General features: G+C 37.1%; 1 protein-coding gene, 1 non-coding gene and 1 pseudogene across 23 annotated transcripts in view; 2 read left to right on the top strand and 1 right to left on the bottom strand.

Annotated features, from left to right (window-relative positions):
* The window catches only part of RALYL (RALY RNA binding protein like), a 722276-nt gene that overhangs the window by 460933 nt on the left and 233922 nt on the right, over positions 1-27421 (top strand). The gene's annotated exons all lie outside the window — the stretch shown is intronic.
* Positions 5928-6034, bottom strand: LOC115935631 (U6 spliceosomal RNA). The gene has a single exon (XR_004071258.1). It is a non-coding gene; the product is annotated as a U6 spliceosomal RNA (small nuclear RNA).
* LOC101126666 (26S proteasome regulatory subunit 7-like) lies at positions 18952-24938 on the top strand (annotated as a pseudogene).

Here is a 27421-nt window from a genome sequence, read left to right as displayed (position 1 = left end):
ATCCCCATATTAATCAAAATTTAAAATTATAGATAACCAATATTTTGAAGTTGAAGGTGAAAAGGAGTGAGAGTAGGATTACTAATATCATTAAAAGATAAAGTTAGAAATCAGTAAATACTGTCTATATGAATAGGACAAGAAATAGAGGTTTAAGTATATTATTCTGATTTACAATGGTTACCAATAGGGAGAGAATAATAGAATAACACTTTGAAGAATAGTAGAAGTATCTATTCCACGAATATTTGGTAGGTGGTTACATTTGAAGTGATATAGGCATGGCACTTTACAATTTTCTCAATTTATTCTACTACAGTTGGCCTGTTTGGATATAATAACCCTTTTGAAGAAAAGATATTTGTTCTAAATTTTCAAATTTATGTACATAAAGTTGAGAATTGAGAGTTATTTGAATTTTCTCAATAATGATATATCTCATTTATATTACTTTTTTATTTCTCTTTTTGTGTCCTAGTTTATTAAGTAGTTTATGTTATCAGTTCTTTCACATAACCATATGCTTGAATTGTATTAGCTTTACTCTATTTGTACCTTCTAAATGTTGTTAATTTCTGCTTTAATCTTGGTTAACTTTTCCCCCTCTGTCTCATTAGAGGTATTTATTTTGCTTTTTAAATTTAATAATTCATTTAATTTATATTTTCCTATTTCAGTGTGTAGCATTTAAGACAATAAACTTTCTTACAGTGAATCATTTCATAGAGTTTATATTTTATTTCCATATTTCATAGATTGTGGTTTTTCATGTTTTTTAACTATTATATTTAGATATTCTTCAATTTTTTTGCTTTTCCCCAGTTTTAAGGTTTTCAACTTAAAGATACCTTTTGAGGAGGATTCTATTTTTAAAATTTAACTTCCACTTTGATATTGTTATCAAAAAGCAAGTTATATATTATGTGTAAATGTAGAATTCACTGAAGTTATATTGAGACTTCGTATAGAACAAATTTTGAATATATTCCCAAGAGAATTTGAAAAGAAAGTTTGTATTCTATTTTCAGGATGTAGAATTTAGTATCTTAATACACATATAAAATGTCTTACATTATTATTTTTATTTGTTTATTTTATTTATTTATTTATTTTTTGAGACAGAGTCTCCCTCTGTCACCCAGGCTGAAGTGCAGTGGTGCAATCTCGGCTCACTGCAAGCTCTGCCTCCCGGGTTCACGCCATTCTCCTGCCTCAGTCTCCCGACTAGCTGGGACTACAGGCGCCCGCCACCATGCCCGGCTAATTTTTTGTATTTTTAGTAGAGACGGGGTTTCACCGTGTTAGCCAGGATGGTCTCGATCTCCTGACCTCGTGATCCTCCCACCTCGGCCTCCCACAGTGCTGGGATTACAGACAAGAGCCACCGCGCCCAGCCCACATTATTATTAATATATAGAGGGACCATAAATTATTACTATTTTTACCCTGTGATATACCATAGAATAGAGTAAGATATATGAGTCAAAGTCACCCACTCCTCTGATAAATCAATTTCCTTCTGCTATTTCATTATCTTCCAATTTTGCTGTATAAATTTTCAATAACAAATCTTTATTGTTGATTATACAGTATGTATAGTACTATCTTAATGACTAGGCTTTCAAATCAAATGTGCTTTTTATTATTGTAACAATATCTCCATTCTTTTTGATTGAATTTAATCAATGTTTACTTTCTAGATTCTCTGAATTATTTTGATATAGGCATGGCTTTAATTTATGGCAATAGTTTTTTGACATAGTTTTCTTTTTTTTTCTGGTGCTACATTTTATTTTATTTATTTTATTTTATTTTATTTTATTTTATTATACTTTAAGTTTTAGTGTACATGTGCACATTGTGCAGGTTAGTTACATATGTATACATGTGCCATGCTGGTGCGCTGCACCTACTAACTCGTCATCTAGCAGTTTTCTTTCATTACATATATTTTTTGATAAGGAAGCTCCACCTAAGTGTATGGTTATTTATTTCTTCTTCTTGCCTCTTTTCTTCCCAGATAAACTGGCCTGGCAGTGTAGAAGGAATTATGCAAAACCCCTTTTCACATTTCTTTGAACTGGAGCCAGTTCTACTTAGTCATAGTCACATTTTTGTTACTGTTTTTTTTTTCCTTGTGGTCCCATACTTCTTATAGTTGTCCAGATTTAAGGTAGCTTTTCTCATAATCTTTAAAGACCTCCAAATTTAGTTCTCACAGAAAAATAAAGTCAATACATAAAAAAGTTTGAAAGCTATTCAACGTGTGACCTCTTTTCTAGCTCCCTTAATATTCATTCAATTTCTTTGCCTCTTAAATATGCTCAGGTCTCAGTCTTTAAAGTATTTCATTGGACTCTCACGGCTCTCAGGATAATGCTCAAACTCTTTCACCTGGCTTATCATAGGCTTCACGGAAGGAATGTGCTTTCATTTCCTACCTTGCTTCTGAAAACTTCCCTTCTTGCACTCTACCATACATTCACACTAATATATGCTTTAGGTCCTTGATCAGTTTATAGATCTTATTTGGATCTGTATTTGAACAACATATAAAGAAAAATATTTTGAGAACAATCAAGGTAATTTAATAATGATTTTATAAAATTAAGACATCATTTTAATGTTTTTAGATGTGATATAATATTTTGATTTTGTTTAAACAAAGAAATCTTATTCTTTACATACACATGATGAGAGGCTTATGATAATGTCTGAGATTTGGTTCAAAATAATCCAAGGTTGGAAAGTAGGTGAAACAAGGCTGTCTGAGCTTATAATTGTTTAAACTGGATGTTGAACACGTGGTAATCATTATACCAATCTCTTGACTTTTGTATATATTTGAAACTTTTCAAAATAAAAAAAAAATCTTTTTGGATCAAATTATGGAAATGTATTTTAATATAGTTTTAGATCATATATAGGCATCCATAATTAATCTATTACTACATATTTATATAAAATAGTATATAAAATGCATATATAATTTTTATTTATTTACTTTTTGGATTTTGAACTTTTAAGTTCAGGGATACATGTGCAGGATATGCAGGTTTGTTACATAGTTAAACGTGTGCCATGGTGATTAGCTGCACAGATCATCCCATCACCTACAGATTAAGCACAGCATCCACTAGTTATTCTTACTGATGCTCTCCCTCCTCCCACCCCCCAACAGGCTCAAGTGTGGGTTGCTCTCCTCCCTGTGTCCATGTGTTTTCATTGTACAGCTCCCACTAATAAGTGAGAATATGTGGTGTTTGGTTTTCTGTTCCTGTGTTAGTTTGCCAAGGATAATGGATTCCAGCTCCATCCATGTCCCTGCAAAGGACATGAGCTTGTTCTTTTTTATGGCTGCATACTATTCCATGGTATATATGTACTATATTTTCTTTATCCAGTCTATAATCGGTGGGCATTTTGGTTGATTCCATGACTTTGCTATTGTGAAAAGTGCTGCAGTGAACATACGTGTGCATGTATCTTTATAATAGAATGATGTATATTCCTTTATGTATATACCCAGTAATGAGATTGCTGGAGGGAATGCTGCTTCTAGGTCTTTGAGGAATTGCCACACTGTCTTCCACAATGGTTGAACTAATTTACACTCCCACCAACAAAAGTGTTCCTTTTTCTCCACAACCTCACCAGCATCTGTTGCTTTTTGGCTTTTTAATAATAGCCATTCTGACTGGTGTGTGATGGCATTTCACTGTGGCTTTATTTGCATTTCTGTAATGATCAGTGATGTTGAGCTTTTTTTCATGTTTGTTGGCTGCATGCATGTCTTCTTTTGAGAAGTGTCTGTTCATGTCCTTTGCCCACTTTTTAATGGGGTTGTTTTTTTAATTGTAAAATTGTTTATGTTCCTTGTAGACACTGGATATTAGACCTTTGTCTGATGGGTAGATTGCAAAAATGTTCTCCCATTCTCTAGGCTGTCCATTCACTCTGATGATAGTTTCCTTTGCTGTGCAGAGCTCTTTAGTTTAATTAGCTCCCATTTTTCAATTTTTGCTTTTGTTGCAATTACTTTTGGCATCTTCATCATGAAATCTTTGCTGTGCCTATGTCCTGAATGCTATTGCCTAGGTTTTCTTCTGGGGATTTTATAGTTTGGGGTTTTACATTTAGGTCTTTCATCCATCCTGAATTGATTTTCGTGTGTGGTGTAAGGAAGGGGTCCAGTTTCAATCTTCTGCATATGGCTAGTCAGTTATCTTAGCACCATTTATTAAATAGGGAATCCTTTCCCCATTGCTTGTTTTGGTCAGGTTTGTCGAAGATCAGATGGTTGTAGGTGTGTGGACTTATTTCTGGGTTTTCTGTTATGTTCCATTGGTCTTTGTGTCTTTGTACCAGCACCATGCTGTTTTGGTTACTCTAGCCCCATAGCATAGTTTGAAGTCAGGTAGCGTGAGTGTGATGCCTCTAGCTTTTTTTTTTTTTTTTCTGCTTTGGATTGCCTTGACTGTTCAGGTTGTTTTTTGGTTCTATATGAATTTTAAAATAGGTTTTTTCTAGTTCTGTGAAGAATATCAGTGGTAGTTTAATGAGAATAGCATTGAATCTATAAATTCCCTTGGACAGTATGGCTATTTTCATGATACTGATTCTTCCTATCCATCAGCATGGAATGTGTTTCCATTTGTTTGTGTGATCTCTGATGTCTTTTAGGTTTGTGGTTCTCCTTGTAGAGATCTTTCACTTCCCTGCTTAGCTGTATTCCTAGGTATTTTATTATTTTTGTGGCAATTGTGAATGGGAGTTCGTTCCTGATTAGGCTCTTGGCTTGACGGTTGTTGGTGTATCTGAATGCTAGTGATTTTTGAATATTGATTTTGTATATGAGACTTTGCTGAAGTTGCTTATCAGCTTAAGAAGCTTTTAGGGTGAGATGATGGGGTTTTCTAGATATAGGATCGTGTCATCTACAAACAGGATGGTTTGACTTCCTCTCTTTCTACTTAAATGCCTTTATTTCTTTCTCTTGCCTGATTCCCCTGGCCAGAACTTCCAATACTATGTTGAATAAAAGTGGTGAAAGAGGACATCCTTGTCTTTTGCTAGTTTTCAAGGGGAATGCTTCCAGCTTTTGCCTGTTGAGTATGATATTGGTTGTGGGTTTGTCATATATGACTCTTATTATTTTGAGGTATGTTCCTTCAATACCTAGTTTACTAAGAGTTTTTAACATGAAGGGATGTTGAATTTTATTGAAGGCTTTTTCTGCATCTATTGAGATAATCATGTTGTTTTTGTCTTTAGTCCTGTTTATGTGATGAATCACTTTTATTTATTTGTGTATGTTGAACCAACCTTGCATGAAGTCTCTTTGATTGTGGTGGTTAAGCTTTTTGATGTGTGGCTGGATTTGGTTTGCCAGTATTTTGTTGAGGATTTTTGCATTGATCTTCATCAACAATATTGGCCTGAAGTTCTTTTTTTGTTGTATCTCTACCAGGCTTTTCTTTATCAGGATGATTCTGGCCTCATAGAATGAGTTAGGGAAGAGTCCCTCCTTTTCAATTTTTTGGAATAATTTCACTAGGAATGGTACCAGCTCTTCTTTGTAACTCTAGTAGTATTTGTCTGGTCCTGTGCTGTTTTTTTGTTTATAGCTGCTTATTACTGCACAATTTCAGAACTCATTATTGGTCTAGTCAGGGATTCAATTTCTTCCTGCTTCAGTCTTGGGAGGGTGTATGTGTCCAGGAATTTATCCATTTCTTCTAGATTTTCTAGTTTATGTGCATAGAGGTGTTTATAGTATTCTCTAATGGTTGTTTGTATTTCTGTGGCATTAGTCGTGATATCCCCTTATCATTTCTGATTGTGTTTATTTGAATCTTCTCTTTTTTCTTCTTTATTAGCTAGCTAGAAGTCTATTTTATTAATTTTTTTCAAAATCCAACTCCTGGAGAAATACGGAACACTTCACAAATTTGCATGTAATCCTTGTGCAGGGGCCATGCTACTCTTCTCTGTATCACTTCAGTTTTAGTATATGTGCTGCCAAAGCAAGCACAAACACAAGTCTTGACTAAGCCATCTAAACTATTTTTCATCTCTCTTATATCATAATATAAAAGATCACAGTAAAAAAATCTGTCAACAAAGAATAAAAGACAATACTAGACCACTTGTTTATTTTATCTTTTATTTTCTGGATATAGATTGGTCTTATCACATAGAGAACTAACAGTCCCCCAATGGTTCGGGTATTGATATGCTTTTAGATCTGTATATGTTTTGTCAGTAAAACAAAGATAACAGCTCTTTGATTCTGCCAACCAAGGTTGGCTCTATTCTTGCATGAAGAGTCAGCTTTAATGTATATTTCTAACCACCATAACATATTTTTACATTGCTCTGAAATACTAGCCTATTTTGCTCGTTATTGGCTTCATAACCTGAGTCTCTTACTTCTGAGATCATAGTGAAGATGCTCTATTGAAAAAGGGCCTTCATATTTATTCATGTGAACAAAATATACATACGAAAATGAGTACACATGTGCACACACATGTATACAGGCACACACACAAAGATAAATATTTAACAGTGAACCAGGGTCTGCACTAGAATCTGCAGGTATAACAAAGAACTCTGTACTTATGGGAGGTTAGAGTTTGAGAGACATGTGGAATGGAAAGGCATTGAAAATGATACAGAGCAATTTATCCTGGCCCCGCATTTGTGCCAACTGAGGAGTTACAAAAAATACTATTTCTGGGTTCCACTCAAAATCAAATAAATCAGAATGTCTGGTTATGGGACCAACCATATGTGTTTTAAAAATTTTCCCAGGAGGCACTAATGTGTAACAAATACTGAAAATACTCATAAAGAGCAAGCTTTGCAAACCTTTATCTGAGATCAAATGAAATCGTTTCTGTGCCACCTTTCTTCCACTGCAGCCCTCTTGCTTCATACTCCCAGATTTAGCAAGAAGAAAATGAATTATAACATTGGAATAAAGGGCCAGTTGATGGTTCTTGGAGTTTATTCATTTATTTATTCTGCAAACATTCAATGAGCACCTATTATGAGCTGTGTGCTGGGCACTCTGGTGGTAGTTGCGAATACAAAATTAACAAGACATTGTTTCTGCTATATCAATTAGGAAAGACAAGTAAGTAATCTGTGATTACATTCCTGAATGATAAGTGCAACATTGTGAGGGTAAATTTAAGTTAAGTAAAAGTGTGAAAGCTGGACATGGGTTTTTAAAACAAAAGGAAGAAGTTCCTTTTTCTCTTTTCTGTTTTGCCATTTAATTCATTTGCAGAAGAAAACAGGTAATTTGACCATGGATTTTTTGCTTATTTTGACCTTCTGTTTATTTTTACTTTTTTTTTCTCCTTGCCTCTTGTATTTCCTGTAAACTGTTAGCTAAATCTAGAGACTTGTTCATATTCAGGTTCGGGTATGGGCTGGAATACTTCATCAGTAATGTTGAGTACTTCCATCAAGAGACCCATGCTACCTGTTTTAAGTGTCTTTTTGGATTTTATGGACCATTATTTTCATTCCCTAAATCTAGTATTTTGTCAAGAACTTTAAGTGGTTATTTTCTTTTACTCCTTCTTAATATATTTGCCATAATTTCCTATGAAGAGAAACTTTCTCTGATTGACTAGTTATGCTGCAGTACAATGGGTATAGGAAAATCAAGATAAAGGCTTGCTTCTTTATCAGTTTTCAAAATGATGAGTTGGTACTTGAATATCAGTTAAAGTAGACTGCTGAAGGATTTTTCCTGTTATCATTATGAACTCATGTTTTTAAAAATGAATCTCCTCAGTCCATTACATTTTTTTTCCCTGAATAATCCCAACTTTGGTCAATGACAGCCACTTCAGATTGGCTCCAGAGAACTTTAGACTTGACCCCGGTCATCATTGATAACTTCCTTGTTTCTGGTATGATAGAATGTAACCAACATATCTTATACCATTCCTGATCTACACTGAGAACCAGTCAGCCCAACAAGTAACTTAGTGGGAGTTGGTGTTTAGGGACTCAATCTGAAAACTTACCTGGAGTTATATAACCTAGGGAGGATGGCAGTGCTTTTCTGAGAATAAGCAAGAAAATGGGCATTCCACATAGGCTGAGGAGTGCATGGTGGTGTGCAGGAAAATCATGCCATAGAGACAACAGCCTTTTAAAATTCTTTTTCATTACTATTTTTAATCCTCTAAAGCGTATGTTTGCAGGCTCTTTCTCCATGGCTTACCTCCTTTGATGATGAAAAGGTGTGTGATAATAGCAGGCAATCGTTTTATAAATTACCACTTCATTTCATGGGGTTCTGTGTCTGTCAAGGTATATGATAATCAGGAAATGCTTACTGAATAGTCACTATGCTAGCTTTAAGGGATTCAAACAGGATTAAAACCTTATTTCACATTGTCCTTCAGCTTATTTCAATAGAGTGATGAATGCTATTGTTGGAGCCCAGAACAAGAAAGTAATAAATTCTGCCTGAGTGAAAAAGAGAAGCAGTCATGGAGTGAGTTTTCATAAAGGTCTTAAAGGAATAAAACTTTGGTGTGTGTGTACGTATGTAACAGGGGATAGGGAGTTGGGGCATTATTTAAAACAGAACAGCTATAATAAAGACAAAGACACAGTGATTTAAAAGTGGAAAGGTAGTAGATCCAGGTGGTTAGAGTATAGAGTGCCTGGGTGGAAGTTCCAACATTATGCTGAGAAGACACTTTGAGTCAGTTTGTTGGTGTAGCAAGGTCACTTATAAAGTTATTATCTAAACTTGAATAATCACAGTTGGCATTAAATAGAGAGGCATATATTACTGAGACACTGTACAAATAGAACAGTCATTCTGGTGAGTGGATGTGAGGAAAGATTTAAAGATGACAACATAATTTTGTTATCATGACTGTTATCAGAGCTTGGATGATAATGGAGTGAGACCAAAGTAGGGTAGTTAGAGCTCAGAAATAACCAGACAAGACAGAGAAGGATATTAAAGGATTTTTTTAAAAATCACAAAACATAAAGAAATCAATAAGTAGACAATCAAGAATCCAAGAAATTTACTGGTAAATGTCAGATAATTGGCAGGAAAGCTTTTGAGGTTAAATGTTCAACAACACATCCATCCATCCATCCATCCATCCATCCAACCATCCATCCATCCATCCATCCATTTATTCATTCATTCGTAATCATTTACTCAATGATTATCAAGGCCTATTATGTTCATGTGTCTTGCAAGAAACACATAGAAAAATAAAACTTGGTCCCACCCTTTGAAATGGTGTAATACAGTAATAGATAACTGAGATTCACAGCCACAACTTTCAGTCTAGTGTTGGTTTTGTCAGATCACCCCTGGACAGTCCATCTCACTGGGTACACTTTGACTCTGTATGTTAAACCAAAGTAATTCGGCAGTCATCCCTTTTCACTAAATGTTGACACTAGGTGATCATGAATAGTCTCTGGGCTTGGGCAGGGCCATTTGGGAATTACCATTTTGGAACACCCATGTGCTTCTGAGCATTTTTTAAATTTCAACTTTTATTTTAGATAGAGGGGGTACCCGTGCAGGTTTGTTACATGGGTATATTGCATCCAGGTAGTGAGCATAGTCCCCAGTAGTTAGTTTTTCAGCCCACATCTTCTCCCTCCCCCCTCCCCCCCTCCCTCCCCACTCTATTAGTTCACAGTGTCTGTTGTTCCCATCTTTATGTCCATGTGTGCTCAGTGTTTAACTCCCACTTATAAGTGAGAGCATGTGATATTTGGTTTTCTGTTCCTGCATTAACTTGCTTAAGATTATGGAGCTGAGCATGCTGTTGATCAAGTCTGTCAACATCAAATGTCAAGGATTCAAAACACCCTATCATATAAGATGGCCATTCACTTTTTACAGTCCAGACCTCAAGTCAATGGTGTACTTCCATTACTAATGGAGAAGGTGTGTCCCAACTCCTGCCCTAGATTCATACCATAGCTAAGTAAATGAAAAATTCTCAAAAAATTATCTACTTATTAAAATAAGCATAACTTATTTTCTGTCAAACACCAAGTATTTTGCATCTCTTTGTAAATAGAGCAGTTTGCAAACTACAAGTGTGCATTTCAACCAATTCCTAGTCTTTTCACTCTCTCTTTATATTCATCTTTCTTAATATAGTCTCAAAACACCCCGAAGGGGATTGGTGCTGATTCTTGCTTATTTTACATCAAAATTCTTGAGAGCTTGTTCCTCTGAAGCAGGCCTCTTTTTTTTCCTTCATTTTAAGGCATCTTCTCTGACTATTTCCTGCTGAAAAAAAAAAAAAAACTAATAATAACCTCCCACCTCTTGCACTAATTTCCCACTGATAATGGGATCCTGGTCATGGACTTTCTGTCTAGGATCACTTTTAATATTTTTTCCCTAAAAATACAGATGAAAGACTTCAAAGCTCTTTTGTTGTTTTTTATACTTTTCCCACTTGAGGAGTTACACAACTTTTTCTGCTGGACATTCAACTCATATTGAACACAATACTTGTACACAAATTAGCAATTTCTGTTGACTATCCCTTGAGAAAGAGAAATGTCAGACATCTGATCTCCCTCAAACAAAGTGATGATTATAAAAATTATGTAAAAAATTTCACAATGCCTTACACCAATGTATTATATACTTCTTCACATGGCTATGAAGAAATACCCAAGGCTGTGTAATTTATAAAGAAAAAGAGGTTTAATGGACTCATATTTCCACATAGCTGGGAAGGCCTCACAATCATGGTGGAAGGTGAAGGAGGAGCAAAGGTATGTTTTACATGGCAGCAGGCAAGAGTGTGTGTGCAGGGGAACTGCCCTTTATAAAACCACCAGATCTTGTGAGTGTTAATCGCTATCATGAGAACAGCATGGGAAAGCCCACCCCCATGATTCAATTACCTCCCACCAGGTCCTTCTGAAGACACATTGGGGATTATGGGAGCTATAATTCAAGACGAGATTTGGGTGAGGACAGAGCCAAATCATATCATTCTGCCCCTGGCCCCTATCAAATGTCATATCCTCACATTTCAAAACCAATCATGCCTTCCCAACAGTCCCCCAAAGTCTTAACTCACTTCATCATTAACTCAAAGTCCCACAGTTCAAAGTCTTATCTGAGACAAGGCCAGTCCCTTCTGTTTAGAGCCTGTAAAATCAAAAGCAAGTTAGTTACTTCCTATATACAATGGGGGTACAGGCATTGGGTAAATACACCTGTTCCAAATGGGAGAAACTGGCCAAAACGAAGGGGCTATAGGCCCTATGCAAGTCCAAAATCCAGCAGGGCAGTCAAATCTTAAAGCTCCAAAATGATATCCTTTGACACCATGTCTCACATCCAGGTCACGCTGCTGCAAGAGGTGGGCTCCCACAGTCTTGGCCAGCTCTGTCCCTGTGGCTTTGCGGGATACAGCCCTCCCTCCTGGCTGCTGTAATAGGCTGGCATTGAGTGTCTGTGTCTTTTCCAGGTGCACAGTGTAAACTGTTGGTGGATCTACCATTCTGGGGTCTGGAGGATGGTGGCCCTCTTCTTGCAGCTCCACTAGGCAGTGCCCCAGTGGGGACTGTGGGCGTAGGGAGTTCTAACCCCACATTTGCCTTCCACACTGCCCTGTCAGAGGTTCTCAATGAGGGCCCCATCCCTGCAGCAAACTTCTGCCTGAACATCCACGTGTTTCCATACATCCTCTGAAATCTAGGCAGAGGCTCCCAAACTTCAATTCCTGACTTCTGTGCACTCACAGGCTCAACACCACATGGAAGCTGCCACAGCTTGGGGCTTCCACCCTCTGAAGCCCTGACCTGAGCTGTACCTTGGCACAGTTTAGTCAAGGCTGGAGCAGCTGGGACACAGGGCACCAAGTACCAAGGCTACACACAGCAGTGGGGGCCTGGGCCCAGCCCACAAAACCATTTTTTCCTTCTAGGCCTCTGGGCCTGTGATGGGAGGGGCTGCTGGAAGGTCTTTGACATGCCCTGGAAACATTTTCCCCATTGTCTTGGCAGTTAACATTTACTCCTCATTACTTATGCAAATTTATGCAGCCAGCTTGATTTTCTCCTCAGAAAATCAGAAGATGGGTTTTTCTTTTCTATTGCATTGTCAGGCTGCAAATTTTCCAAACTGTTATGCTCTGCTTCTCTTTTAAACATTCCAAACATTTTAAATGTTCCAAACCATATCTTTGTGAATGAATAAAACTAAATGCTTTAAAGAGCACCCAAGTCACATCTCTAATACTTTTCTGTGTAGAAATTTCTTCCACCAAATACCCTAAATCATCTCTCTCAAGTTCAAAGTCTCACAGATCTCTAGAGCAGGGTCAAATGCTGCCAGTCTCATTGCTAAAGCATAACAGGAGTCACTTTTACTCCATTTCCCAACAAGTTCCTCATCTCCATCAGAGACCACCTCAGCCTGGACTTTATTGTCCATATCATTATCAGCATTTTGGTCAAAGCCATTTAACAATTCTCTAGGAAGTTCCAAACTTTCCCACATCTTGTCTTATGAGCCCTCCAAGTTTTTAGGAAGTTCCAAACTTTCCCACATTTTCCTGTCTTCTTCTGAGTCCTCCAACTGTTCCAACCTCTGCCTGTTACCCAGTTCCAAAGTAACTTCAACATTTTTGGGTATCTTTACAGCAGCACCCCATTACTTCATACTAATTTACTGTATTAGTCCATTTTCATATTGCTATGAAGAAATACCCAAGACTGGGTAATTTATAAAGAAAAAGAGATTTAATGGACTCACAGTTCCACATGACTGGGGAGGTCTTATAATCATGGCAGAAGGCAAAGGAGGAGCAAGGGCACATCTTACATGGTGGCAGGCAAGAGAACATGTACAGGGGAAGTGCCCTTTATAAAACCTTCAGATCTCATGAGACTTATTCACTATCATGAGAACAGCACAGGAAAACCTGCCCCCATGACGCAGTTACCTCCCACCAGGTCCCTCCCATGACATGTGGGGATTGTGGGAGCTACAGTTCAAGAGGAGATTTGGGTGAGGACACAACCAAACCATATCAACCAAAAAGCTCCAGTTTCTGTGAATGTGTTCATGTAATTGCACTAGTCAAATCTGCAGAGAATCTACACTGTCTTCCACAAAGGCTGAACTAATTTACGCTCTTACCAACAGTGTATAAGTGTTCCTTTTTCTCCACAACCTTGCCAGCATTTGTTATTTTTTGACTTTTTAATAGTAGTTATTCTGACTGGTGTTAGATGGTATCTCATTGTGATTTTGATTTGCATTTAATGATCAGTGATGTTAAGCTTTCTTTCATATGCTTGGTGGCCACATGTATGTCTTCTTTTGAAAAGTGTCTGTTCATGTTATTTGCCTACTTTTTAATGGGGTTGTTTGTTTTATTGTAAATGTGTTTAAGTTCCTTGTGGATGCTGAATATTAGACCTTTGTCAGATGGGTAAACTGCAAAAATGTTCTCCCATTCTTTAGGTTGTCTGTTTACTCTGTTGGTAGTTTCTTTTGCTGTGCTGAAGCTCTTCAGTTTAATTAAATCTCATTTTTTCAATTTTTGCTTTTGTTGCAATTGCTTTGGGTGTCTTTGTCATTAAATTTTTGCTCGTACCTATATCTTGAATGCTGTTGCCTAGGTTGTCTTCCAGGATTTTCATAGGTTTGGGTTTTACATTTACATTTTACATTTAAAATCCATCTTGAGTTGATTTTTGTATATGATGTAAGGAAGGGGTCCAGTTTTAATCTTCTGCATATGGCTAGCCTGTTATCCCAGCACAATTTATTGAATAGGGAATCATTTCCCCATTGCTGGCTTTTGTCAGGTTTGTCAAAGATCAGATAATTGTAGGTGCACAGTCTTATTTCTGGGTTCTGTATTCTGTTCCATTGGTCTATGTGTCTGTTCTTCCAGTACCATGCTGCTTTGATTAGTCTAGCCCTGTAGTATAGTTTGAAGTTGGGTAGTGCAACGCCTCCAGTTTTGTTTCTTTTGTTTAGGATTGACTTGACAATTTAGGTTCCCTTTTAGTTTCATATGGATTTTAAAATAGTTTTTTCTAATTCTGTGAAGAATGGCAATGGTAGTTTAATGTGAACAGCATTGAATCTACAAATTGCTTTGGGCAGTATGGCTATTTTCATGATATTGATACTTCCCGTCCATGAATATGGAATTTTTTTTAATTTGTGTGATCTATGATTTCTTTGAGCAGTGGTTTGTAGTTCACTTTGTAGAGATCTTTCACTTTCCTAATTAGCTGTATTCCTAAGTATTTTATCCTTTTTGTGACAATTGTGAATGGGAGTTCATTCCTTATTTGGCTCTCGGCTTGACTGTTGTTGGTGTATAAGAATGCTAGTAATTTTTTCACATTGATTTTGTATCCTGAGACTTTGCTGAAGTTGCTTATTAGCTTAAGAAGCTTTTGGGCTGAGATGGTGGGGTTTTCTAGATATAGGACCATGTCTTCTGCAAACAGGGATAGTTTAACTTCCTCTCTTTGTATTTGAATGCCTTTATTTCTTTCTCTTGCCTGATTGCCCTGGCCAGAACTTCCAACACTATATTGAATAGAAGTGGTGAGAGAGGCCATCCTTGTCTGGTGCTAGTTTTCAAGGGGAATGCTTCCAGCTTTTGCCCATTTAGTATGATATTGGCTGTGACTGCCCCATCTTTCAACATTACTCTAAACACAACATTCTTTTGTAGTTATCTCTGGCTCTTCCTACTCCTTCCAAAGGCCAAGATGTATACTCTGGATGATTACACAGTACTTTAAAAGTACTTCAAAGGTAATTCTTTTTATCATTATCTCATCAAGGCTGTATAATCCAGGTGGACAGGACCATTTGTCTTTTATTCTTAGCATATTTTTAGCATATGGAGAATACTCAATAAAATTTGATAAAATTTCCTTTTTAGCTCTTAGTGTAGTCATTACTTGCTTGCTAGGTTATTACGCATGAAATCCAAGATTACAGAACACTTAGAAGAAGGTACATTTCTTATATTTTTGAAACCAAATTGTATACAAAGTAAGCACAGTTTGAGTTAAAGTTGTTTCTTGGATTTATTCTTACTGAAGTTTATTTAAAATTTGATTATAAGAAGATATATGCCAATAGTGCAGATGTAAAAAAAAAATGGAAGACTTAAAATTTACTGCTATCTACTGTTAAGTAGCTCTGAGTTCTTAAAAATGTAATTATGTTTGTAACTTGTTAAATTGAAGGTTTTTAAACCATAAAACCCATAACAAATAAGATTTATCGTATTTCCAATTCCATGCTGTTTGAGAAATACATTTTTTTCTGAAGGCTTAGCAAATAAATATTTAAGTTGAATATAAACTTGAATTTTTCACTAAACTTTTAAAATATGCTTATTAAATGTTTTTATTCCTTAAATTACAATGTAACTTTGGATGACTTGGGTGGTTTTGAGATTATTTGAAGAATCTCTTTTTTCAAAAGTATGTATTAAGGTGTAACCAGTCCACCAATTCTGTTACTTTTCTACTGATGTTTTTAAGAAATTTGACATAATAGAGGCTTACAAACGGCTCCTTAAATAGGAGATAGGCGAACTGAATGGAATAGACCTAATTCCCCAAATATTGGTTTAAAATTTACTTCAAAAAGATAAAAATTAGTTTATACTTGAGGAATATTTTCAAAACTGAATTATAAAATGAAATTTTAGGAGTTGATTTTTGACTTAGGTAACCAGTATTTGATGATTTTCATGCTCATACAAATATTATCAAATTGAAACATCTCTTTTTCTCTGAAAGGCCAACTTTGTTTCTCTGTGGAATTCCTCACTGTTTTATGTGTTTGGTCACATCCAAAAAGTTTGTCTTTTTGGGTTCCCCCTTTTCTGTAGATATTCTCCTTGGCTTTTCACCATAGTTCATAGACGTTAGATCGTCTTCTCCACCATGTATATTATTCAGGTGATGGGTGCTCTAAAAGCCCTGACTTTACCCCTGTACAATCTATGCATGTAACAAAATTGCACGTGTACTCCATAGATTTGTACAAATAAAAAGGGGGGAAAATATTATTGGTCACCAACAAAAAGAGCACATGAATTGGTGAATCTTAACTAAAAAGAGAACTGCAAGGCAATTGATGTGTTAATTAGTGTAATGTGGCAATCATTTCACAATTCATGTGTATGTCAAATCATTACACTGTATATCTTGAATATATCCAACTGTTATTTGTCAAGTGTACCTCAACAAGCCTGGAAAAAATGGGAAAATAAATAAATAAATGAAATGATGAGCAATAATATTTTATAAATGTCCTTACTTGAAAGAATATTTTCTCTTTGGATTTTTTCTGATCCAAGTAATTGCAATTGCAAAAACCAGGAATCACTAATGTAGAGATATCGATGGCCAATTTGGGTTGCTTATACTATGACTATATCAGAAATGCAGCTTATTCCTTTCTCCAAATAGTCCCTGAGATTTTGCAGATGTCCATACAGCAGAAATAGGTCTTAGTTTGTGGCTTGCGTGCAAATATACAAAGCTTGATTGTAGGCATAACCCCTTTTTTCCTATAGATAGTTTATGAGAATGTTGCAATCAAAACCATGTCCTAACATTCCCAGTATGCTCCCAAATCCCATGTCCCAGTTAGCATTTAGTTATGTGAGCAAACTGATTTCACAATGAGTCCATGAGATAACTGAATCTGTCTACAGAATTTTAGTGTGATCGTGCTTAATAGCAAATGACCATTTAAGGTCCCCACCCAATCCTAAAACAGCCTTCTGGATTTCAAGAAGCTATATAATAGCTGGTTATGCCATCATTAAGCCTCAACTAAATGATTATTAAGGCCTTTCTGTGCTTGGAGTTATGGGGAAACATAGAAATGAATGCAAAAGTTATAATCCTTTCAAAATATTTTTTATTGCTTGGGCTTGATTACATATTAAAAGATTTTTTTTTTCTTTTTTTGAGATGGAGTCTCGCTTTGTCACCCAGGCTGGAATGCAGTGGCCTGATCTCAGCTTACTGCAACCTCCGCCTCCCGGGTTCAAGCAATTCTTCTGCTCAGCCTCCCAAGTAGCTGAGACTATACAGGCACATGCCACCACACCTGGCTAATTTTTGTATTTTTAGTATGGACGGGGTTTCACCATATTGGCCAGGCTGGTCTCGAACTCTCGACCTCATGATCCACCCTCTTGGGCGTCCCAAAGTGCTGGGATTACAAGCATGAGCCACCCTGCCCGTAATGCACTCTTGTACTTTAAAGGAAGAAATGAAGAATTAAAGGAATGAAGAAGCCAAAAGATTTTATCAAGGCAGAGCTATGTCTATTAAGCCTTCAAAGCTAAACTTGTTTTTCCCTAGTTGTCAATGTCCCAGATAAAATAAAATTTGATCTTGATTAGCCTTTTATTAAAAAGACCAATAAAAAGTTAAAATTATTATGTTTGTAAAATGTATTTTGAATAACATGGTTCAGATATTTTCATATAGAAGTAAGTATAGATCGGAAATAATATAAACAGTTAAACCTGGTCATTGTACTACTTATAACCTTAAAAGGAAATAAAAGTATAAATGGGAATAGGAATAGATTACCTACTAAGAAATGATATGTTATAATAGCAAGAATAAATAATTTGCCTATTTCTTAATGATCTCAACAAAATGTGTTTTTCAGAGATTTTTTGAATCAGAAAAGTGTACCTATAACATATTCTATCTAACAATTTAAACTGGTGATAAAACTGGAAATAGAAAAGAATAAAGATTGCTTCTGAATAGAAAATGCTTAAAACCAGCAGTATTTATTGATATTTTGTGCAATAAAAGAAAATGAAAGATGCAGTTATTTCAGCTGCTTTCTCAGGTAAAGCTGTTTTTAAAGAAAACTTCTTAAAGCTATGGCTAACCCAGCTCCCACGTGAAATGACTTTTTTATGACATTTTCAATGTACCTTCAATGCATGTACTTCTAGTCTAAATTATTAGCCTAGGCTACTTTCCCTTTACTCACCTCAGATAGCATTTTTCAAGAAATAAACTTATGTACAGCACAAGTGGAAAATAAAACCACGTTCTATTTCTTCATTTATAGGAGGTTGAACTTCTCTGGAGTGCTAGAGCTATAGATTTTTCTGGATGTGTGCTTCAGAGTGAAGTCAAGTGATATTACTTTTCTCTTAAATTACCAACCAACTGAAAAAAAAATCATTAGTTCTAAATTTCAAATTCCACCGATATCATAAGTCATACAAAAGCACTTTGCTTTTCACCCTTTTTTTTTTAACATTGTCTATATGGGAATGGACAACTCTTGATTACTACAGCTAAATTGTCAGTTTTATGAATTACTTCCTATAAAAATGACCTCCTCTGCCCTGCAAGTATAGTTTTTTTGTTGTTTTTTTTTGGGGGGTTTTTTTTTTTTTTTTTGAGATGGAGTCTCACTTTGTCACCCAAGCTGGAGTGCAGTGGCGAGATCTCAGCTCACTGCAACCTCCACACCCCGGGTTCAAGTGATTCTCCTGCCTCAGCCTCCCGAGTAGCTGAGATTTTAGGTATGCACCACCACACCCAGATAATTTTTTCATATTTTTAGTAGACACAGGGTTTCACCATGTTGGCCAGGCTGGTTTCAAACTCCTGACCTAAAATGATCCACCCGCCTCGGCCTCCCAAAGTGCTAGGATTACAGGCGTGAGCCACTGTGCCTAGCCAAGTGTACCGTTTTTTAATGCAAACAAGCATATGATAAAGAATTTAAAAGGAGGCTGCAAAAGGTCAGAAAAATTGTACAAACCTATTTCAACATGGAGTTCTTTCTTGAGTCTCTTTATTACTTTCACATTTCCTGCAGAAAGCTAAAAGTTCACTAGCAACAGTGCATAAAAGAAATAATAGTAAGGCGGTGTAATCACTAAGGAGCTGAAGCACTGGCATCTCTTAAAATGCTGGATTACCTCAGTGCTGATCGGTGGAAAATCAAAAAGGATGAGAAGGATGACAAACACTTTTGAGCTCTGAATGAAGAGGATACTGCCTTGCTGAAAAATCGTGGTCAGAGCACTTATTCTAGGCAGATTAAGCAGGTTGAGAATGACATTCAACAACATCTTAAGAAAATTATCTCAGTAGTGTTAAAGAGTCTGACACTAGCCTGGCCACCACCAGCACTCTGGGATTTGGCTGCAAATAAGCAAATGCTCCAGGGTGAACAATGTTTACAGGTTGCAAGGTGTAGAAAGATAGTAAATGCTGATTCTGAGAACTCAAAATGCATTGTCAATGTGGAGCAGATTGCTAAGTTTATGGCAGACCTCAGTGATCTACTGACATTGAGGCAGGGATGAAATTTGATGTGGAAGAATGTAAGTATTAAATTCATATTCCCATACTTTCTAAGATTGATCCAACAATTACCATGATGCCGGTGGAGTAAAAACCTGATGTCATATACAGTGATGTTGTTGGCTGTAGGGAACAGATTGAGACATTGTAAGTAGTTGAAACCCCACTACTTCATCCAGAGAGATTTGTTAACCTTAGCATGGAGCCTCCCAAGAGTGTGCTCTTTGGTCCACTAGGTGCAAGACACTCTGTGCTTAGGTGGTTGCTAAATAGGACTGATGCTTGCTTCATCGAGTTATTGGATATTAACTTTTACAGAAATATATCTACAAAGGGGCTGGAATGGTTCATGAGCTCTTCCCAGTGGCCAGAACAAGAAACGCCTGCCTTATCTTCTTTGATGAAACTGATGCTATTGGAAGAGCTCAGTTTGATGATGGTGCTGGAGGTGACAATGAAGTACAGAGAAAAATGTGGGAACTAATTCATCAGTTGGATGGCTCTGACCCTCAAGGCAATATTAAGTGCTGATGGCCACTAACAGACCTGATACTTTGGATTCAGCACTGATGAAGCCAGGGAAATTGGATAGAAAGATTGAATTTAGTTTACCTGATCTAGAGGGTCAGACTCACATCTTTATTTTTTTTCTTTTTTTTTAAATTATACTTTAAGTTTTAGGGTACATGTGCACAACGTGCAGGTTTGTTACATGTATATACATGTGCCATGTTGGTGTGCTGCACCCATTAACTCGTCATTTAATATTAGGTATATCTCCTAATGCTATCCCTCCCCACTCCCCCCACCCCACGACAGGCCCCGGTGTGTGATGTTCCCTTCCTGTGTCCATGTGTTCTCATTGTTCAATTCCCACCTATGAGTGAGAACATGCGGTGTTTGGTTTTTGTCCTTGCGATAGTCTGCTGAGAATGACGGTTTTCAGCTTCATCCATGTCCCTACAAAGGTCATGAACTCATCATTTTTTATGGCTGCATAGTATTCCATGGTGTATATGTGCCACACTTTTTAAATCCAGTCTATCATTGTTGGACATTTGGCTTGGTTCCAAGTCTTTGCTATTGTGAATAGTGCCCCCAATAAACATACGTGTGCATGTGTCTTTATAGCAGCATGATTTATAATCCTTTGGGTATATACCCAGTAATGGGATGGCTGGGTCAAATGGTATTTCTAGTACTAGATCCCTGAGGAATCGCCACACTGACTTCCACAATGATTGAACCAGTTTACAGTCCCACAACAGTTTAAAAGTGTTCCTATTTCTCCACATCCTCTCCAGCACCTGTTGTTTCCTGACTTTTTAATGACTGCCATTCTAACAGGTGTGAGATGGTATCTCATTGTGGTTTTGATTTGCATTTCTCTGATGGCCAGTGATGATGAGCATTTTTTCATGTGTCTTTTGGCTGCATAAATGTCTTCTTTTGAGAAGTGTCTGTTCATATCCTTCGCCCACTTGTTGATGGGGTTGTTTGTTTTTTTCTTGTAAATTTGTTTGAGTTCTTTGTAGATTCTGGATATTAGCCCTTTGTCAGATGAGTAGGTTGCAAAAATTTTCTCCCATTTTGTAGGTTGCCTGTTCACTCTGATGGTAGTTTCTTTTGCTGTGCAGAAGCTCTTTAGTTTAATTAGATCCCATTTGTCAATTTTGGCTTTTGTTGCCATTGCTTTTGGTGTTTTAGACATGAAGTCCTTGCCCATGCCTATGTCCTGAATGGTATTGCCTAGGTTTTCTTCTAGGGTTTTTATGGTTTTAGGTCTAACATTTAAGTCTTTAATCCATCTTGAATTAATTTTTGTATAAGGTGTAAGGAAGGGATCCAGTTTCAGCTTTCTACATATGGCTAGCCAGTTTTCCCAGCACCATTTATTAAATAGGGAATCCTTTCCCCATTTCTTGATTTTGTCAGGTTTGTCAAAAATCATATAGTTGTAGATATGTGGCATTATTTCTGAGGGCTCTGTCCTGTTCCATTGGTCTATATCTCTGTTTTGGTACCAGTATCATGCTGTTTTGGTTCCTGTAGCCTTGTAGTATAGTTTGAAGTCAGGTAGCGTGATGTCTCCAGCTTTGCTCTTTTTGCTTAGGATTATCTTGCCAATGTGGGCTCTTTTTTGGTTCCATATGAACTTTAAGGTAGTTTTTTCCAGTTCTGTGAAGAAAGTTATTGGTAGCTTGATGGGGATGGCATTGAATCTATAAATTACCTTGGGCAGTATTGCCATTTTCACTGTATTGATTCTTCCTATCCATGAGCATGGAATGCCCTTCCATTTGCTTGTGTCCTCTTTTATTTTGTTGAGCAGTGGTTTGTAGTTCTCCTAGAAGAGGTCCTTCACATCCCTTGTAAATTGGATTCCTAGGTATTTTATTCTCTTTGAAGCAATTGTGAATGGGAGTTCACTCATGATTTGACTCTCTGTCTGTTATTGGTGTATAGGAATGCTTGTGATTTTTGCACATTGATTTTGTATCCTAACAGTTTGCTGCAGTTGCTTATCAGCTTAAGGAGAGTTTGGGCTGAGACAATGGGGTTTTCTAAATGTACAATCATGTCATCTGCAAACAGGGACAATTTGACTTCCTCTTTTCCTAATTGAATACCCTTTATTTGCTTCTTCTGCCTGATTGCCCTGGCCAGAACTTCCAACACTATGTTGAATCGGAGTGGTGAGAGAGGGCATCCCTGTCTTGTGCCAGTTTGCAAAGGGAATGCTTCCAGTTTTTGCCCATTCAGTATGATATTGGCTGTGGGTTTGTCATAGATAGCTCTTATTATTTTGAGATACATCCCATCAATACCTAATTTATTGAGAGTTTTTAGCATGAAGGGCTGTTGAATTTTGTCAAAGGCCTTTTCTGCATCTATTGAGATGATCATGTGGCTTTTGTCTTTGGTTCTGTTTATATGCTGGATTACGTTTATTGATTTGCGTTATGTTGAACCAGCCTTGCATCCCAGGGATGAAGCCCACTTGATCATGGTGGATAAGCTTTTTGATGTGCTGCTGGATTTGTTTTGCCATTATTGTATTGAGGATTTTTGCATCAATGTTCATCAGGGATATTGGTCTAAAATTCTCTTTTTGTTGTGTCTCTGCCTGGCTTTGGTATCAGGATGATGCTGGCCTGATAAACTGAGTTAGGGAGGATTCCTTCTTTTTCTATTGACTGGAATAGTTTCAGAAGGAATGGTACTAGCTCCTCCTTTTACCTCTGGTAGAATTCGGCTGTGAATCTGTCTGGTCCTGGATGTTTTTTGGTTGGTAGGCTATTAATTATTGCCTCAATTTCAGAGCCTGTTATTGGTCTATTCAGAGATTCAACTTCTTCCTTGTTTAGTCTTGGGAGAGTGTATGTGTCGAGGAATTTATCCATTTCTTCTAGATTTTCTAGTATATTTGCATAGAGGTGTTTATAGTATTCTCTGATGGTATTTTGTATTTCTGTGGGATCAGTGATGATATCCCCTTTATCATTTTTTATTGCATCTATTTGATTCATCTCTCTTTTCTTCTTTATTAGTCTTGCTAGCGGTCTATCAATTTTGTTGATCCTTTCAAAAAACCAGCTCGTGGATTCACTGATTTTTTGATGGTTTTTTTTTTGTCTCTATTTCCTTCAGTTCTGCTCTGACCTTAGTTATTTCTTGCCTTCTGCTAGCTTTTGAATGTGTTGGCTCTTGCTTCTCTAGTTCTTTTAATTGTGATGTTAGGGTGTCGATTTTAGATCTTTCCTGCTTTGTCTTGTGGGCATTTGGTGCTATAAATTTCCCTCTACACACTGCTTTGAATGTGTCCCAGAGATTCTGGCATGTTGTGTCTCTGTTCTTGTTGATTTCAAAGACCATCTTTATTTCTGCCTTCATTTTGTTATGTACCCAGTAGTCATTCAGGAGCAGGTTTTTCAGTTTCCGTGTAGTTGAGTGGTTTTGAGTGAGTTTCTTAATCCTGAGTTCTAGTTTGATTGCACTGTGGTCTGAGAGACAGTTTGTTATAATTTCTGTTCTTTTACATTTGCTGAGGAGTGCTTTACTTCCAACTTTGGTCAATTTTGGAATAGGTGTAGTGTGGTGCTGAAAAGAAATGTATATTCTGTTGATTTGGGGTGGAGAGTTCTGTAGATGTCTATTAGGTCCGCTTGGTGCAGAGCTGAGTTCAATTCCTGGATATCCTTGTTAACTTTCTATCTTGTTGATCTGTCTAATGTTCACAGTGGGGTGTTAAAGTCTCCCATTATTATAGTGTGGGAGTCTAAGTCTATTTGTAGGTCTCTAAGGTCTTGCTTTATGAATCTGGGTGCTCCTGTATTGGGTGCGTATAAGATTCATACTTGTTCAATGGATGTTGAAAGATACCAGATTTGCATGGTTAGCACAACTACATCTAAACAGCACTGGGGCTGAGATTAGAAGCTTTTGTGTAGGAGCTGGGTTTTTTGTTTTGTTGTTTTGTTTTTGGTTTTGGTTTTGGTTTTGGTTTTGAGACTGAGTCTCACTCTGTCACCCAGGCGGGAGTGCAGTGGCACGATCCTGGTTCACTGCAACCTCCGCCTCCTGGTTTCAAGCGATTCTCCTGCCACATCCTCCTGAGTTGCTGGGATTATAGGCATGTGCCACCATGCCCAGCTAATTCTGTATATTAAGTAGAGACCAAGTTTCACTATATTAGCCAGACTGATCTCGAACTCCCAATCAGGAACTCTCCATCCCTCAGGTGATCCACCCACCTCAGCCTCCCAAAGTGGTGGGATTACAGGCATTGAGCCATGCCCGGCTGTAGCTGGTATGTTTTTGATCAGAGCATGGTAAAAAAATGCTACTGAGGATTGCTTGGAAGACGTAAATAAGATCATTAACTATTATGCCAAATTCAGCACTACTCACTGCTAACGTGACACAACTGAGCCCTGAAGGCTTTCAAATGAAAACACATCTTTTCATTGGAATCCTAACCTTTTATGGAGTTGTTAATAACCACTTCACAAAAAAGGCTTCAACATTATAAAATAATAATAGTAATTGTCATTTACTGAATACGTGATACTTGTGCCAAGTTACTGTGCTGACCATTTATGTTTATTTGATAAATATTTATTGAGTACCCACTATGAATTAGGATGAGGAAGATGATCACTGCCTTCAAGGAGCATATAATCAAATATAAACAGATATGCCCAAGGCAATGATAAGGAGACTCAGTGGGAATTATGAAAGCACCGACTAGCCTGAGGTAAAGCTTTCTGGAAAAGTTTTTGATTGAGCTCCATATTAAAGAAATTAGAAGATTGCATTTGAAGATGAAGAGAAATGACATCCTAAGCAATGAATTTGTGTGGACAAAAGCATTGATGAGAAAACACTATCTGTGTTCAAGGAACTACAAAGAAGTTAGTATTTGAAAGATCAGAACTGAGAAGACCTGAGGCTGGAAAGGTATGCAGAGTTAAAATCATGCAAGAATTGGCATGACATTTTAAGATACCCAAACTTTTTTCTGTAGGTGAGAGAAGTCAGTCAAGACTTTGAAAGGCCATACATGATATATATGCATACCTTACATACATGTCAGGGTACAGTTTGTATTTATGAGGATGTATTAGTTCAGGCTGCCCTGTCAAATTGTCATAGATTGGGAAATTTAAGCAACAGCAATTTATTTTTTGCACAGTTTAGGAGGTAGAGAAATCAATCATCCAGGGGCTGGCAAAGCAAGTTTTACCTGAGGCCCCCTCTCAGTTGGTAGGCAGTTGCCATCTTGCTGTGTGCTCACGTGACTTCTTTGTGGGAGCAAAGAGAGAGCAAGCTCTCTGGTGTCTTTCCTTATGAAGGCACTAATCCTATTATGAGGATTCTACCCTCATGACCTCGTCTAACTCATTACCTCCCAAAGGCCCCATTTCCAAATACAATCACATTGGAGGCTGGGGTTTTGACATGGGAATGTATTGAGACACAAACATTGAGTCCATAACAGGGGAGAAGGAAAGAAACAGAAGAGCAGCTGTGAGGTGAAATCAGTGGGTTTGAGTGGTCAATTGATTGATTGATTGATTGATTGATTGATTGTAGCTCAGAGAGAAGATACAGTCTACTTTTTTCTCTACCCGTTGTAACCCATCAACTCTATGCCACCAGGTGAGGCTACTGCACTAGTCTTCATCCTAGTTCCCTTCCTGCTCTTTACCCAACCCCCACCATCGTCTCCACTACCAGCCCTCATTCCACCACCCTCCTCAGCACTATTCAGCTCCTTTCTAGTACCTGGTTCTTTCCCAATTTAGGACATTTGCACATTCTAGTGGAGAAAATAGGTAAGTATACAAATAAATGCAACTCAATATGCTAAGTACTACTGAATCACAGAAGTTACTAATGGTAGTATAGTCAGTTCTGTTATAAATATGACATACATGTTCCTGAAAAATTATCACACCATGTAGAATTACACAATTTAAAAAACACAGGGCTAATGATAAAATGGGCTTGGAGTTCAGCATTCAAAAATTTTGTCACTGCCATATTTTTAAAAATAAGAATCTAATGAAAATGACAATATTTGTGTGTGTGAATAGTTAAGAAACACATAAATGATACAATAATGTGGGTATTTTTACCATAAAATCTGGTTTGCTTTTGGAAGTGAGTATTAAAAGGGTTGCAGCTTGTGAATTATTAGGAAGTAGGAGGACGGTGAGCTGAAATCAGAGGAAAGGTTGTATTAGGTGCAGATAGGTGTGGCTTATAAAACACCCAGTGAATGGAGAGAGCTGGTGCATGTTTGTGGTATGTGTGGATTAGGGTACATTTTGTGTATCTCCACTTAGCTTGGACACAGCTGGTGCAGGTTTTTTGCATTCCCCACATGTTTCTCATGGAGGAAATCATGCATAAGCAACCTTAATTTTTTTCTTTATATCAATTCCTTTAGAACAAATTTACTTTTTCAAAACAGGCATTATAGCAAAACTGACAATAATTGTGCCTTGAACAGTTGGAAAAATTATCACAAAAGTGGTGAAGTAAACTGAGCCTTCTAACATCTCAGCTATATATCAGCAGATATATATCTGCTGATATATATCTGAAAAGCTATATATATAGCTGAAAAGCTATAGATACATATAGCTGAAAAGCTATAGATATATATAGCTGAAAAGCTATATATCAGCAGAAAAGAGGAAAGGGAACCAGGCCAAAGAAACAACATGCATAGAGGAGACCAAGTGTGAAAGAGAACATCATGTTTGGCAAACTGCCAGCATGTTATTTAGCTATATTAATACATCATATTGTTTGTTTGTTTGTTTGTTTGTTTTGAGACTGGGTCCAGCTCTGTCGCCCAACCTGGAGTGCAATGGTGCAATCTCAGTTCACTGCAACCTCCACCTCCTGGGTTCAAGCAATTCTCCTGCCTCAGCCTCCTGAGTGGTTGGGATTACAGGTGCATGCCACCATGCCCAGCTAATTTTTGTATTTTTAGTAGAGACTGGGTTTCACTATGTTGGCCAGGCTGGTCTCAAACTCCTGACCTCAAATGATCCTCCCATCTCGGCCTCCCAAAGTGCTGGGATTTTAGACATGAACCACCACACCCAACCATTACATCATAATGTTTTTAAAAGTTTTATCAAACATATTTTCATCATCATAAGTGTTGTAATTCACTTCCTTTTCCAACATTTGATTCTTTATTTCTTATTCCCCCCAATGATGGGAAAAATAATTTGACTTCATTTGATGTCTAAAACCTTCATTTTATATATGTGCCTTTCTTTTTGTGTAACCCACCTAATAACATGGCAACATTGTAAAAATTTCAAATACTTTCACTCTAACTGAATTAACTTTGCCTTGATATTAAATATTACAAATAGTCTTTCCATGTTAGAAAATATCTTTCACATACTTTGAAATAACAAAAATGGCAACTTCATTAATTCTAATCCAGGGGTAATCATGTTTTCATTTTTTGTGTTCTGATATATTACAAACTTGA

The sequence above is a fragment of the Gorilla gorilla genome, chromosome 7, assembly GCF_029281585.2.
Source record: "Gorilla gorilla gorilla isolate KB3781 chromosome 7, NHGRI_mGorGor1-v2.1_pri, whole genome shotgun sequence".
Classification (NCBI taxonomy): domain Eukaryota; kingdom Metazoa; phylum Chordata; class Mammalia; order Primates; family Hominidae; genus Gorilla; species Gorilla gorilla.
This window is presented reverse-complemented; position numbering and strand designations above follow the sequence as displayed.